Genomic DNA, 14,181 nt, shown 5'->3' on the forward strand with positions numbered 1-14,181 from the left:
ACACACGCACACTCGCACACACGTACACTCGCACACACGTACACTCGCACACACGTACACTCGCACACACGTACACTCGCACACGTACACTCGCACACGTACACTCGCACACACGTACACTCGCACACACGTACACTCGCACACACGTACACTCGCACACACGTACACTCGCACACACGTACACTCGCACACACGTACACACGTATCCCATTTAATTGCAAAATAAAAAGTGCATTTTGTACCAACAGGAAATATTGAACTGACCATTTTATTCATCAACGAGCAGTTGATGCTGAGCCCAGGTATTTAAAAAAAATTTATTGCCACAATTCAGTTTACATTAACACTGCAATGAAGTTACTGCGAAAATCCTCTAGTCGCCACACTCCTGTTCGGGTACACCGAGGGAGAATTTAGCACGGCCAATGCACCCTAACCAGCACGTCTTTCGGACTAGTGGGAGGAAACCAGAGCACCCGGAGGAAACCCACGCAGACACGGGGAGAACGTGCCGACTCCGCACAGACAGCGACCCAAGCCTGGGAATCGAACCCGGGTCCCTGGCGCTGCGACGCAGCGGTGCTGACCACCGTGCCGACCACTGTCGCTGGTTGGGTCAGCACTTGCCGCCCATCCCTTTTGAACTGAGTGGTTTGCCATGTCATTTCAGAGGGCACTCAAGGTTGGGATCCAGGGCACATTATTTAACGTGCAAGTGTTTCCCGTTGACATCAATCCAAGGCTCAGCTTGTGCTGAACATTACCAACACGGGCAGTTTCTGATGGCTTCATTTGCTGCTATTCAGTTGGGGCAAAAAGCCCAGTGCGGCACTGCACAGATTATATTTCCAATGAAACTGCTTTGAAATTAGATTGTCTGGGGTACAAAAGCATCATTTGTAATCCATCGACTTTCAGAGCCATCCCCTACCTCTGGAAAGGGCGAACCATTCCCTATCCCCAACTCCTTATGTGCCAGAGACCAGGGCAATTCACATTGCTGTGACTCTGGAGTCACATGTAGGCCAGACCGTGTAAGGGCGGCAGATTTCCTTCCCTCAAGGACATCAGGGAACCAGATGGCTTTTTACAAGAACGTCATGGACGTCATTCGACTTACTGAATTGCAAGTTTTATTGAATTCAAATTTCAACATCTGCCGTGGTGGGATTCGATATCCAGGTCCCCAGAGTTCATAGAATGCTTACAGAGCAGAAGAGGCCATTTCAAGCCCATTGAGTCCGCAGTGACTCTCCCTGATAGAGGATCTTACCCAGGCCCGCTCCCCACCCTATCCTTGTAACCCCCGCCTCCCCAACATTTTATCATGGCCAACCCACCTAGCCTACGCATCTTGGGACATTAGAAGGGCAATTTAAATTTAGCATGGTCAATCCACCCAACATGGACATCTTTGGAGAGTGGGAGGAAACCGAAGCACCCGGGGGAAACCCACGCAGACACGGGGAGAAGGTGTAACTTCCACACAGACAGTCATCTGAGGCCAGAATTGAACCCGGGTCCCTGAGGCTGCGAGGCAGCAGTGCTAACCACTGGGCCGCCCAAGTTATACGAGGACATTTGAGAGTCAACCACATTGCTGTAGCCCTGGAGTCACATGTAGGCCAGATTGGGTAAGGACGGCAGATTTCCTTCCCTAAAGGGGACATTAGTGACCCAGATGGGTTTTTACGACAATGGTTTTCATTAGACTTTTGATTCACCATCTGCCCGTGGTGGGATTTGAACCCGGGTCCCCAGAGCATTACTCTGGGTCTCTGGATTACTAAGCCAGCGAGAATACCACTAGGCCACCATTTCTCGAGGACAGGAAAAGACCAACCGACTTGACAAGGCTGCCCCACTCATGGTGAGCCACGGTCACGGTTAAACACCTCATCCCACTCACTCACCCTGCAGCCATGGCACCCCCGGGAAAGGCAAAACAAAACCTACAACCAATAAATGATAAAACACACTGGGAAATTCGTCTCCGACGAGCGTAAACCGTTAGGATCACCCCCTTAGGGGAGGTGGTGGCATAGTGGTATCGTCGCTGGACTAGTAATCCAGAGACCCCAGGGTAATGCTCTGGGGACCTGGGTTCAAACCCCGCCACGGCAGATGGTTAAATTTGAATGAGGGGTCTAATGATGACCACGAAACCATTGTCGATTGTCGTAAAAAGCCATCTGGTTCACTAATGTCCTATTGGGAAGGAAATCTGCCGTCCTTACCCAGTCTGGCCTACATGTGACTCCAGAGCCACAGCAATGTGGTTGACTCTTAAATGCCCTCGGGCAACTAGGGATGGGCAATAAATCCAGGCCCAGGCAGCGATGCCCACGTCCCATGAATGAATAAGAAATTCACCACACCAATGGTTGTCTGGAGGGAGATTGGCAATAGAGGGAGGTTTTCTGCTGCCAAGTCGCCATGACAGCATTGGGGAAGCCCAATCTCATTACCGTCAAGGCCCCTGGAGCAACCAGGCTGTCGAATCAGACAGCTTTGTGACAGCACTGCCTGACCTGCGGAAAGGTTTGCTCCCAGAAGGAAATGCAATAGTGGAGAATTTTTAAATCGGGGTAACTGGAAGGATCGGGACTCCGCAGAAGAGAAATGATGGAACCCACTCGTTCAAAGTCCCAAGAGACACATTTCACTCGACGTTGTGCTGTGGGAATCTTTCACATCAACCTCAAAGAGCAGTTGGGGAGACCCCGCCCAGTGTCCTGGCCAACATTCCTCACTCAACCCTCAGGCTTTATAAGGTTCTGGTCAGACCACATTTGGAATATTGTGCGCAATTTTAGGGCCCCATATCTAAGGAAGGATGTGTTGGCCCTGGAGAGGGTCCAGAGGAGGATTACGAGAGTGACCCTGGGAATGAAAGGCTTGACGTATGAGGAGCGTTTGAGGAGTCTGGGTCTGTACGCGATGGAGTTCAGAAGGATGAGAGGGGGACCTTATTGTAACTTACAGAATACTGAGAGGCCTGGATAGAGTGGACGTGGGGAAGATGTTTCCATTAGTCGGAGAGACTGGGATCCGAGGGCACAGCCTCAGAATAAAGGGACGGCCCTTTAGAACCGAGATGAGGAGGAATTTCTTCAGCCAGAGGGTGGTGAATCTGTGGAATTCATTGCCATTGAGGAGGCCGGGTCACTGGGTGTATTTAAGACAGAGATAGAGGGCTTCTTGATTGGTAAGGGGATCAAAGGTTATGGGAAAAAGGCACGAGACTGGGGTTGAGAAACGTATCAGCCATGATTGAATGGGAGAGCAGTCTCTCACACCCGGGGGAAAAAAGTGTGAACCAATATATTATCTGGTCATTATCTGTTTGCTGTGCAAATATTGTCTGCTGTGTTTCCTACACCGACTGTTTTTGCCGTGGTGTTTTGGGACATTCAGAGGCTGTAAAAATTGCCACATTTGTGCTTATACACTTGCTTTTCCATCAGGATTTGATCTCTGGTGCTCCCCCAAAGCTCCCCCTTATTTGCGGAAGGATATATTGGCCTTGGAGGGAGTGCAGAGAAGGTTCACCAGGTTGATACCAGAGATGAGGGGTGTTGATTATGAGGAGAGACTGAGCAGATTGGGTTTGTACTCGTTGGAATTTAGAAGGCTGAGGGGGGGATCTTATAGAGACCTATAAGGTAATGAAGGGGCTGGATAGGGTAGAGATGGAGAGATTCTTTCCACTTAGAAAGGAAGCTAGAACTAGAGGGCACAGCCTCAAAATAAAGGGGGGGTCAGTTTGGGACAGAGTTGAGGAGGAACTTCTTCTCTCAGAGGGTGGTGAGTCTCTGGAATTCTCTGCCCACTGAAGTGGTGGAGGCTACCTCGTTGAATATGTTTAAATCACGGATAGATGGATTCCTGATCGGTGAGGGAATTAGGGGTTATAGGGATCAGGCGGGTAAGTGGAACTGATCCACTTCAGATCAGCCATGATCTTATTGAATGGCGGGGCAGGCTCGAGGGGCTAGATGGCCTACTCCTGCTCCTATTTCTTATGTTCTTATGTTCAAAGCTCCGAATAGTTTCACTCCCCAGGGCTGAATTCGCACTTTCTCTTGCCCAGCCCCACACAACTGTGGGAACGCCACCTCCTTCAACAAGGAGCTGAAGAGAGATAGACTCTGCGGTCAGAGACGCCCACAGTTAACTGGTGACTGTTAACCAGAACCACTGCCATTGGTTTCCCCACCGTGCCAGGCCTCTGCGGCACTGATCCCCAAGCTCTCGCCCCCCCCCCCTGAACATCGGCAATGGGGAAATCCAGGTCAGTGCCCCCCGCCCCCACACTATTACTCTGGTACTAGTAATGAGCATAGACAGGTCACTGAATAGCTCAGGGTTTCCAGGAGGAGCTACAGGATATTGTGAAACGCTCTCCACAAACATTGAACTTTGAGACAACAAAGTGACAATGGAAAGTCTGACTGGGGGAATTTAGGCGAGTTCAGGTTATGGATCGGCAGAAGCTAGGGGAGCCAGGTCTGCTCCTCCAAAAGATCCAGCACCCTCAGTCACACAATTACATATTTAAAAAAGCAGGGTGAATGTTGTGGTGGTCGGCACTGCTGCCTCACAGCGCCAGGGACCCGGGTTCGACTCCCGGCACGGGTCACTGTCTGTGCGGAGTCTGCACGTTCTCCCCGTGTCTGCGTGGGTTTCCTCCGGGTGCTCCGGTTTCCTCCCACAGTCTGAAAGACGTGCTGTTTAAGTGGATTGGATTGGACTGGCCTTGCCAAATTCTCCCTCAGTGTTACCCGAACAGGCGCCGGAGCTTGGCGACTAGGGGATTTTCACAGTAACTTCATTGCAGTGTTAATGTAAGCCCACTTGGACACTAATAAATAAAAAGGATTGAGATTTGCAGCTTTTGGGGAGTAAGAGGGAAAAAGAATATTCCAGAGAAACTAGAAATGTCTGTTCTTCTTCAGAAATCATGAACATAGGAGCTGCAGTTGGCCATTCTTCCCATCGAACTGCCTCAACCATCATTTCCCCGCACTATCCCCCGTATCCCTTGATATCTTCAATATCTAGAAAGCTATCAATCTCTCTCTCGAAAATTCTTGATGACTGAGGCTCCATAGTCTTGTCTGAAACTTCAACCGTGACTGGAACAACAGAATTTTTTTTTCTTAGTTCGTTTGTGGGATGTGACGTCACTGGCTGGGCCATCGTTTATTGTCCATCTCACTAGGCCATTTCAGAGTCGACCACGAGTAAGGACGGGAGGATTTCCTCCTCTAAAGGACGTTAGCGAGCCGGGTGGGTGTTTACAGCAATCGACAGTGGTTTCATCATTCGACATCTGATTCCAGATTTTTATTGAATTCACCAGCTGCCATGGCGGGGTTTGAACCCGCAACTCCAAACCATCACCCTGGGTCTCTGGGTTAGCCCAGTAACAATACCACTCGGCCACTGCATCCCCTATATATTAATCTAGGCAACCACCAGGGTTTCACAAGGAGGAGTTAACAGGGACCTGAAATTTAACCCTTTGTCCACAAACTGAAAACATCCAAAGGACAATTTACAGTCCAAAAGACCATTCGGCCCATCGTGCTGCTGGGAGCTTTGCTCCCGAGGTAGTGAAAGGTGCTGCACAAATCCCTCTGGGCCTTATCAGAGGGGGCAAGAGGGGACAGATTTGCTGAATCTCTGGCTTTCCTCATTTTGCCCCCGTTGTTTATAACATTCAATGCCATTACCAGCACTCAATCCCCCCAGTATCAACATCCTGGGGATTGCCACTGACCAGAAACTGAACTGAACTCGGCCATATAAATACAGTGGCTACAAGAGCAGGTCAGAGGCTGGGAATCCTGAGGAGAGTAACTCACTTCCAAACCCCCCCCAAAGCCTGTCCTCCAAATACAAGGCACAGTCAGGAGTGTGATGGAATACCCTCCACTTGCCTGGATGGGTGCAGCTCCAACAACACTCAAGAAGCACCATCCAGGACAAAGCAGCCAGCTTGATTGGCACCCCATCCACAAACATCCACTCCCTCCACCACCGACACAGTGGCAGCCGTGTGTACCATCTACAAGATGCACTGCAGCGACTCGCCAAGGCTCCTGCGACAGCTCCTTCCAAACCCATGGCCTCTACCGTCTAGAAGGACAGGGGCAGCAGACACCGGAAAACGCCACCACCTTGAGGTTCCCCTCCAAGTCACACACCAGCCTGACTTCTATTATATTATCTTTATTAGTGTCACAAGTAGGCTTGCATTAACACTGCAATTAAGTTATTGTGAAAATCCCCTAGTCGCCACACTCCGGCGCCTGTTCGGGTACACCGAGGGAGAATTTAGCACAGCCAATGCACCCTAACCAGCACGTCTTTCGGACTGTGGGAGGAAACCAGGGCACCCGGAGGAAACCCATGCAGACACGGGGAGAACGTGCAGACTCCACACAGACAGTGACCCAAGCTGGGAATCAAACCTGGCACCCTGGCGCTGTGAGGCAGCAGCGCTAACCACTGTGCCGACTTGGAAATACATCGACCGTCCCCTCACTGCCGCTGGGTCAAAATCCTGGAATTCCCCCCTTAACGGCACTGTGGGTGAATCTATACCACATGGGGCACAGTGGTTAGCACTGCTGCTTCACAGCTCCAGGGACCGGGGTTCGATTCCCGGCTTGGGTCACTGTCTGTGCGGAGTCTGCACATTCTCCCCGTGTCTGCGTGGGTTTCCTCCGGGTGCTCCGGTTTCCTCCCACAGTCCGAAAGACGTGCTGGTTAGGGTGTATTGGCCGTGCTAAATTCTCCCTCAGTGTACCCGAACAGGCGCCGGAGTGTGGCGACTGGAGGATTTTCACAGTAACTTCATTGTAGCGTTAATGTAAGCCTGGTGAAACGGATAAAAGTTTAACTTTAAAAACGGACTGCAGCGGATTCAAGGTGGCATACCTTCGCAAGGGGCAATAAATGCTGGGCCTACGATCACGTCCTATAAATGAAAGATGTAGGGTCAGGGAGGAATAGGTGGTGGTTAGGGACATAGAACATTACAGCGCAGTACAGGCCCTTCGGCCCTCGATGTTGCGCCGACCAGTGAAGCCAATCTAAAGCCCCTCTAACCTACACTATTCCAATATCATCCATATGTTTATCCAATAACCATCTGAATGCTCTTAATGTTGACGAGTCCACGTCTCTCGTCAGAGTGAACCCGTTGATGGGATGTTAGTTCCACAGAACTTTTAAAGCACTTCTCACAGTTCAGGCATTTAAAAGGTCTTTCATCAGTGTGAACTCGCTGATGTTTCAGTCGGTGAGATGACTGAGTAAATCTCTTCTCCCACACACACAGAGCAGGTAAATGCTTTCTCCCCAGTGTGGATTCGCTTGAGTTGGAGACCAATAAGTGAGGGAAGGGGTTAACCCTGCACGAACAACCCTGCCCATAAAAGTTTCAGCTAACTTGGCTTCTTAGTGATCATTTTAAACAACTGACAACAAAACCCACCCCCCCTCTGTCCCCCCTTCCCTCGGCTGCAACCTTCCCAGAGGAAGCAATCTTTCCACCCGCGTTGATCTGCTAAATTTACTGCAATATATGTACACAGGAGAGAAACGCTCAACTACTGGAGATGACTTACGATAATCACACAACATTGAGGTGCACTAATCTGAACACAATGATCCCATTGTTATCAGGAGCAACAACTCTGAATTAAACCGCTGCTTGTACTCTCGACTGCACGGGCTAATCCCAGCGTGGGGAATGATTCTGCTTTAGTCGTCAGGGTTCAGCTTTACCTTGCAATTTCCTCCCCCCCCCCCCCCCCCCCCCCCCCCCCCCCCCGGGCCCCCACTAAACAAATCGAGGGTCGGGAAGCACGGCTGAATCCATCAGACACAAAAGTGATGCTAAAAATAAGAACACCTTTTCTGCTTCGACAATGACTCACTCTTTCAGGGTAAACACGTTCCTCTTACACAGAATTCAACCTCAAGCTTCCAGCTCAGAACACACAAAAAAAAAAATTGCGGGCTTCAGAACGGGGGAAAACAACCACCTGCATTTGTGTGGCGCCCCTCAGGACGCCTCGCGGCACCTCGCAGTCAATGATGGGAGTACTTTGGAAGTGTGCAGCAGGCACCACAGCAACCAATTTGCTCACAACACTATTTCACAAACAGCAATGAGATCATGGTCAGATGATCTGCAATTTTTTTTTGAAAAGTGATGTTGATTGAAGGAAAAACAGTGGCCGGAACACCAGGCACAAGAAACACCTCCCACACTTGTTCCAAATGGTGCCGTGGTAGCTTTCGCGTCACCGGTTCGTGATCTGGGGTTCGTGAGGTAAGCAAAACCTTCACTGCACCTTCTGCGGAAAGATATTCTGCAAAAGTAAAATCCCTGCAGTGCAGGAAGAGGCCATTCGGCCCATCAAGCCTGCATCGATAACAATCCCACCCAGGCCCTGTCCCCATAACCCTACGTATTTATCCTGCTAACCCCCCTGACACTAAGGTGGTTAGCACTGCTGCCTCACAGCGCTAGGGACCCAAGTTCGATTCCCGGTTTGGGTCAGAGTGTGACTGTGTGTGTGTGTGTGAGTGTGAGACTGTGTGTGTGTGAGTGTGAGACTGTGTGTGTGTGAGTGTGAGACTGTGTGTGTGTGAGAGTGTGACTGTGTGCGCGCGCGAGTGTGACTGTGTGCGCGCGCGAGTGTGACTGTGTGCGCGCGCGAGTGTGACTGTGTGCGCGCGCGAGTGTGACTGTGTGCGCGCGCGAGTGTGACTGTGTGCGCGCGCGAGTGTGACTGTGTGCGCGCGCGAGTGTGACTGTGTGCGCGCGCGAGTGTGACTGTGTGCGCGCGCGAGTGTGACTGTGTGCGCGCGCGAGTGTGACTGTGTGCGCGCGCGAGTGTGACTGTGTGCGCGCGCGAGTGTGACTGTGTGCGCGCGCGAGTGTGACTGTGTGCGCGCGCGAGTGTGACTGTGTGCGCGCGCGAGTGTGACTGTGTGCGCGCGCGAGTGTGACTGTGTGCGCGCGCGAGTGTGACTGTGTGCGCGCGCGAGTGTGACTGTGTGCGCGCGCGAGTGTGACTGTGTGCGCGCGCGAGTGTGACTGTGTGCGCGCGCGAGTGTGACTGTGTGCGCGCGCGAGTGTGACTGTGTGCGCGCGAGTGTGACTGTGTGCGCGCGAGTGTGACTGTGTGCGCGCGAGTGTGACTGTGTGCGCGCGAGTGTGACTGTGTGCGCGCGAGTGTGACTGTGTGCGCGCGAGTGTGACTGTGTGCGCGCGAGTGTGACTGTGTGCGCGCGAGTGTGACTGTGTGCGCGCGAGTGTGACTGTGTGCGCGCGAGTGTGACTGTGTGCGCGCGAGTGTGACTGTGTGCGCGCGAGTGTGACTGTGTGCGCGCGAGTGTGACTGTGTGCGCGCGAGTGTGACTGTGTGCGCGCGAGTGTGACTGTGTGCGCGCGAGTGTGACTGTGTGCGCGCGAGTGTGACTGTGTGCGCGCGAGTGTGACTGTGTGCGCGCGAGTGTGACTGTGTGCGCGCGAGTGTGACTGTGTGCGCGCGAGTGTGACTGTGTGCGCGCGAGTGTGACTGTGTGCGCGCGAGTGTGACTGTGTGCGCGCGAGTGTGACTGTGTGCGCGCGAGTGTGACTGTGTGCGCGCGAGTGTGACTGTGTGCGCGCGAGTGTGACTGTGTGCGCGCGAGTGTGACTGTGTGCGCGCGAGTGTGACTGTGTGCGCGCGAGTGTGACTGTGTGCGCGCGAGTGTGACTGTGTGCGCGCGAGTGTGACTGTGTGCGCGCGAGTGTGACTGTGTGCGCGCGAGTGTGACTGTGTGCGCGCGAGTGTGACTGTGTGCGCGCGCGAGTGTGACTGTGTGCGCGCGCGAGTGTGACTGTGTGCGCGCGCGAGTGTGACTGTGTGCGCGCGCGAGTGTGACTGTGTGCGCGCGAGTGTGACTGTGTGCGCGCGAGTGTGACTGTGTGCGCGCGAGTGTGACTGTGTGCGCGCGAGTGTGACTGTGTGCGCGCGAGTGTGACTGTGTGCGCGCGAGTGTGACTGTGTGCGCGCGAGTGTGACTGTGTGCGCGCGAGTGTGACTGTGTGCGCGCGAGTGTGACTGTGTGCGCGCGAGTGTGACTGTGTGCGCGCGAGTGTGACTGTGTGCGCGCGAGTGTGACTGTGTGCGCGCGAGTGTGACTGTGTGCGCGCGAGTGTGACTGTGTGCGCGCGAGTGTGACTGTGTGCGCGCGAGTGTGACTGTGTGCGCGCGAGTGTGACTGTGTGCGCGCGAGTGTGACTGTGTGCGCGCGAGTGTGACTGTGTGCGCGCGAGTGTGACTGTGTGCGCGCGAGTGTGACTGTGTGCGCGCGAGTGTGACTGTGTGCGCGCGAGTGTGACTGTGTGCGCGCGAGTGTGACTGTGTGCGCGCGAGTGTGACTGTGTGCGCGCGAGTGTGACTGTGTGCGCGCGAGTGTGACTGTGTGCGCGCGAGTGTGACTGTGTGCGCGCGAGTGTGACTGTGTGCGCGCGAGTGTGACTGTGTGCGCGCGAGTGTGACTGTGTGCGCGCGAGTGTGACTGTGTGCGCGCGAGTGTGACTGTGTGCGCGCGAGTGTGACTGTGTGCGCGCGAGTGTGACTGTGTGCGCGCGAGTGTGACTGTGTGCGCGCGAGTGTGACTGTGTGCGCGCGAGTGTGACTGTGTGCGCGCGAGTGTGACTGTGTGCGCGCGAGTGTGACTGTGTGCGCGCGAGTGTGACTGTGTGCGCGCGAGTGTGACTGTGTGCGCGCGAGTGTGACTGTGTGCGCGCGAGTGTGACTGTGTGCGCGCGAGTGTGACTGTGTGCGCGCGAGTGTGACTGTGTGCGCGCGAGTGTGACTGTGTGCGCGCGAGTGTGACTGTGTGCGCGCGAGTGTGACTGTGTGCGCGCGAGTGTGACTGTGTGCGCGCGAGTGTGACTGTGTGCGCGCGAGTGTGACTGTGTGCGCGCGAGTGTGACTGTGTGCGCGCGAGTGTGACTGTGTGCGCGCGAGTGTGACTGTGTGCGCGCGAGTGTGACTGTGTGCGCGCGAGTGTGACTGTGTGCGCGCGAGTGTGACTGTGTGCGCGCGAGTGTGACTGTGTGCGCGCGAGTGTGACTGTGTGCGCGCGAGTGTGACTGTGTGCGCGTGAGTGTGACTGTGTGCGCGCGAGTGTGACTGTGTGCGCGCGAGTGTGACTGTGTGCGCGCGAGTGTGACTGTGTGCGCGCGAGTGTGACTGTGTGAGTGTGACTGTGTGAGTGTGACTGTGACTGTGAGTGTGACTGTGTGAGTGTGACTGTGTGTGTGTGTGACTGTGTGTGTGTGTGTGACTGTGACTGTGTGTGTGTGTGACTGTGTGTGTGAGACTGTGTGTGTGAGACTGTGTGTGTGTGACTGTGTGTGTGTGACTGTGTGTGTGTGACTGTGTGTGTGTGACTGTGTGTGTGTGACTGTGTGTGTGTGTGACTGTGTGTGTGTGTGACTGTGTGTGTGTGAGACTGTGTGTGTGTGTGACTGTGTGTGTGTGTGACTGTGTGTGTGTGTGACTGTGTGTGTGTGTGACTGTGAGAGTGAGTGAGTGAGTGAGTGAGTGAGTGAGGTGAGGTGAGGTGAGTGAGTGAGCGAGCGAGCGAGCGAGCGAGCGAGAGAGAGAGCGAGAGAGAGAGCGAGAGAGAGAGTGAGAGAGAGAGAGAGTGGAGTTTGCACATTCTCCCCGTGTCTGCACGAGTTTCCCCCAGGCGCTCCAGTTTCCTCCCACTCTCCAAAGATACGCGGGCTAGGTCGATTGGCCGTACTAAATTCCTCCGAGTGTCAGGAAGGCAAATATGTGGAGTTAGGGGAATAGGGCCTGGGTGGGATTGTGGTCGGTGCAGGCTCGATGGGCCAAATGGTCTCCTTCTGCGCTGTAGGGATTCCATGATTCCATGAAAGTTAGCATGGTCAGCCTACACCTTGTTCAAAAACGTGTCAAAATAAGCCCAGCAACTACGGGCCGGTCAGTGTAGCTTCAGTGGTGGGGAAACGGTAGAGGGCGGCACGGTAGCACAGTGGTTAGCACTGCTGCTTCACAGCTCCAGGGTCCCAGGTTCGATTCCCGGCTCGGGTCGCTGTCTGTGTGGAGTTTGCACATTCTCCTCGTGTCTGCGTGGGTTTCCTCCGGGTGCTCCGGTTTCCTCCCACAGTCCAAAGATGTGCGGGTTAGGTTGATTGGCCATTCTAAAATTGCCCTTAGAGTCCTGAGATGCGTAGGTTAGAGGGATTAGTGGGTAAATATGTAGGGGTATGGGGGTAGGGCCTGGGTGGGACTGTGGTCGGTGCAGACTCGATGGGCCGAATGGCCTCTTTCTGTGCTGTAGGGTTTCTATGATTTCTATGATTCTATGAAACATCACAAAACAATAATTTGGGACAAAAGTGGGTTAATGAAGGAAAGTCAGCAGGTATTTTGAGGGTTGATGAGGACAATGCTGTTGATGCAGTGTTACACATCAGGCTCGGTATCGCTTGTGGGGTAAAAGGGGCAATAGCAACAGGAAATAGAGCAGTGGTTAATGGATGCTTTTCGGGCTGGAGGAAGGTTGGTCGTGAAATTCCCCAGGGGTCAGTGTTGGGGCCCTTGCTGTTCCTGATAGAATCCCTACACAGTGTAGTCGGAGGCCATTCGGCCCATCGAGCCTCTACCAACAACAATCCCATCCAGGCCCTATCCCCGTAACCCCACGTATTTACTCTGCAAATGCCCCTGACACTAAGAAAGAAAGAACAGTACAGCACAATGAACGGGCCCTTCAAGCCTGCGCCGATCTTGATGTCTGCCTAAACTAAAACTGTATACAGAGTGCATATCCTTCTATTCCCATCCTATCCGTCTAGTTGCCCCATAAATGCCACTATCGTACCCGCTCCCCCCACCTCCCCGGGCAGCGCGTTCCAGACATTCACCACCCTCTGTGCAAAAAAAACTTGCCTCGCACATCTCCTCTAAACTTTTCCCCACGCACCTTAAACCTCTGTCCCCTAGTACTTGACTTTTTTTACCCTAGGAAAGAGCATCTGACTATCCACTCTGTCCGTGCCCCTCAATCTGGTAAACAAAGGGCTATTTATCATGGCCAATCAACCTAACCCGCACATCTTTGGACTGATATATATTAATAACCTAGACCTTGGTGTTCAGGCCACAATTTCAAAGTTTGCCGATAATACATAACTTGGGAGCATTGTGAGGAGGACTGTGCAAAACTTCAAAAGGACATAAGACGAGTTGACGGAATGGGCAGATGGGTGGCAAATGAAGTTTAATTCAGAGAAATGCGAAGTGATTAATTTCAGGTGGAAAGAAAAGTAAAAAAGGCACAACAAGGGTGCATGAACAGGGGGACCCGAGTGAGACCTCTCTCAGGTCTCCCCTCAGCCTCCGTCTTTCCAGTGAAAACAATCCTAGTTTATTCAACCTCTCCTCATCGCCAACACCCTCGAGACCAGGCAACATCCTGGTGAACCTTTTTTTTGCACTCTCCCCAAAGCTTCCACGTTCTTCTGGTAGCATGGCGACCAGAACTGCACGCAGTACTCCAAATGCGGCCGAACCAAGGTTTTATATAGCTGCAGCATGATTTCCCAACTCTTGTACTCAATGCCCTGGCTGATGGAGACAAGCGTGCCTTCTTAATCACCTTGGCCATTTGTGTTGCCACTTTTAGGGAGCTGTGGACCTACGCGCCCGGATCCCTCTACAACATGAGGGGTCTGAACACTGCAGACATGAAGAAACTCAGAAGATCAAGAACGAGCGGGCACGGATCTTAAATAATTGGCAAAAGTAGTGATATGAGAAAAAACGTTTCCTCGCAGGGGGCGGTCGCGGTCTGGAATGCGCTGCCTCAGAGGAGGAAGTTGGTTCACTTGAGGCTTTCGGGATTATTGTCTGAAAGGGAAGAATGTGCAGGGTCACGGGGAGGAGGTGAGAGAACGGCACAGGGTGAGTTGCTCATTGAGAGCGCGGCGCAGACGCGATGGGACAAATGGCTTTCCGCGCTGGGAAAAATCCTGCGATCGTGATTCAGGCCGAGCGGTGCCCAGCGAGAATGCCTCTTAAAATGTTGCTAACAGGCCTACTTCCTTCCACTACCTCCCCTGGCAGT

At 53.3% G+C, this 14,181-nt stretch overlaps 1 protein-coding gene across 2 annotated transcripts in view; it reads right to left on the reverse strand.

Annotated features, from left to right (window-relative positions):
- The window catches only part of LOC144511390 (RAC-beta serine/threonine-protein kinase), a 133,283-nt gene that overhangs the window by 43,675 nt on the left and 75,427 nt on the right, over positions 1-14,181 (reverse strand). The gene's annotated exons all lie outside the window — the stretch shown is intronic.

Source organism: Mustelus asterias, chromosome 24 (assembly GCF_964213995.1).
Source record: "Mustelus asterias chromosome 24, sMusAst1.hap1.1, whole genome shotgun sequence".
Classification (NCBI taxonomy): domain Eukaryota; kingdom Metazoa; phylum Chordata; class Chondrichthyes; order Carcharhiniformes; family Triakidae; genus Mustelus; species Mustelus asterias.